The sequence below is a fragment of the Mus pahari genome, chromosome 3 (genome assembly GCF_900095145.1).
Source record: "Mus pahari chromosome 3, PAHARI_EIJ_v1.1, whole genome shotgun sequence".
Classification (NCBI taxonomy): domain Eukaryota; kingdom Metazoa; phylum Chordata; class Mammalia; order Rodentia; family Muridae; genus Mus; species Mus pahari.
In genome coordinates, this window is record NC_034592.1 from 112,048,050 (window position 1) to 112,050,570 (window position 2,521).

The window sequence follows — 2,521 nt, forward strand, 5'->3', positions numbered from 1 at the left end:
AAAAAAAAAAAGCTCTGTAGGATTCTGACTTGGGGTCAAAGCCAACTCCCAAGTCTGCTCTGTGCTCCTGATCAAAGAGTCCTGGGGGCAAATGCTCCACACTGTCCCCGTGTGACTGAGATTGGTATTCCTGTGGTTTATGGGGCAACTCCTGGACCTCAAACTGCCAAGAGGAAAAGCGTTCAATAGTCCTACCTAGCTGTGACACCTACACAACACAACAACAACCTGGGTGTGGTGGTACCACCTTTAATCTCAGCACTCAAGAGGCAGAAGTAGGTGGATCTCCATGAGTTTGAGGCCAGCCTGGTCTACAGAGTGAGTTCCAGGTCAGTCAAGGCTAGACAGAGAAACCCTGTCTTGAAAAACAAAACAAAACAAAAAACAAAAACACCACAACAATAACCAGCATTAACAAGATAGCCTCAAAATGCAATAGTGACACTTATATCTTAGGGGTATAAGCCACACACTTGGATATAAGGGCCATTCAGTAGAAGGAATTCATACCTGATACTGTCAACCCAGTCAACTTCATTGTGAGGTCATTGACTCTAAAGGAGAACCTACTATTGTCACTCTCCTAAACCAGTATAGTTTATTTGTTTGTTTGTTTGTTTATACTTTATGTGGATGGATGTTTTACTTGCATGTATGTCTATGCATACATGCAATGCCTGGTGCCCACAGAAGCAGAAGAGGGCATCAGATCTTGTGGAACTGGAGTTGCAGATGGTTGTTAGCTGCCATGTGGTGCTAGAAATTGAACCAGTGTCCTCTGGGAGAATAATCAGTGTTCTAACCACTGAGCCACCTCTCTAACCCCCGCTATAGTTTGGAGTTTCATTTAAGTATTTACCCTTATACCAACAGGTAAATGTAATTCTTACCTCTCACTGAAGAAGCTTCTTTTACAGTAGATAGAGACTGTTCAGAAAGAAACCCACAGCTGGTCTAAGTTCAGAGAACACCCGACCAAAAGGTGCCCAGCCTTAACTTGTACAGCTACAACAGAATCCTACATTTAAAACTCAGAGAACATTGCCAAAGAAGGTGCAGAAAGACTAAGAGCCAGAGGCCCAGGGCATCTGCTATAGTGTCTCCTATATATGACCCATGAAATCTCAACAATATGATCACCTAAACAAGACCTGCACAATAACACTACCAGTTGGCATGCTGATGTAGATGGGGGAATTCTCACAAGACTCTACCATTAGGTAAAGAACTACAGGTAAGTAATGGGTACTGAGAGAAGGAAAGTCAGTCTTCTCCAAGGATGAGACTCCAGAGGGGTTATCCAGTCCCAAACAGCCTTAAACACATGTACATACAAGCAACACTAAATGGACCGAGCAGGTTGTGTTTGTGTGTATATATAAATATACATAAAAGTGATAAAGAAGAGACCATACATTTGAAAAGGGTCGGGGGCTCAGGAGGAGTTGGAAGTGGGGGAAGGTGGAATAGAAATGATGTAAGTAAAAAAAAAAAAAAAATGAGTTGGGTGTGGTGGCGCACACCTGTAATCCCAGCAATCGGGAGGCAGAGGCAGGCGGATTTCTGAGTTCGAGGCCAGCCTGGTCTACAAAGTGAGATCCAGGACAGCCAGGACTATACAGGGAAACCCTGTCTCAAAAAACAAAACAAAACAAAACAAAAAGAAAAGGAAGGATAAAAATGGCTGGAAGTTTATTGTGGTGTTTAAATGAGAATGGCCCCTATCAGCTCGTATGTTTGAACTATAGTTGGTGGAACTGTTTGGGAAGGACTAGGAGGTCTGATCTTCTTGGAAGAAGTACTACTGGGGGTGAGCTTTGAGGTTTCAAAAGCCTCAGGTCATTCCCAACACCCTCTCTCTGCCTGTGGCTGATAAGTTGCCTTGGTCATGGTGTTTTATCACAGCAGTACAAACGTAACTAAGACACTACTTTTAAAAAAACAAAGTTAAAATAAAAGCCTTCAACTTTAAAAAAAAAAAACAAACAAAAAACTTGGGCTATTAACCGGGGTTATAACAGCCAAACTACCCAAAGATACTTACTCCAGAAAAATAACTGTCAGTAAGAAGAGGAAGCAAATGGTGATTGGGCTCGCCCAGGCCCCCTTGCTCTGCCCTCAGCTCTGGCAAAGGCTTGATCTTGTCAGGCTGATGGTCATGGTTGTGGTTTGTGTGTTGTAGCTGCATAGAACTATTGGATGCTTTCCCCCCTGACAGCATGCATAGCTCTAGCCAATGCTATGAGAACTGGTCCTGAGGGAAGGGTTCCAGGTCGGTTTCAACTCCACTTCTTTAAACTCTTTGTCCACGGTGTGTGGTATTTTCAGCAGTAGGGTCTTTTTGGGGAGGGCACCAAGGACAATGGCAAGAAGCCATATTGCTTTGTGAGTCTCGTGGACTCTCCTGACTAACAGCTCAAAAAGAAGTAAGTGTCCCATGCCAGGCACGGGGGTGTAAGTGTCCCATGCCAGGCACGGGGGTGTAAGTGTCCCATGCCAGGCACGGGGGTGTAAGTGTCCC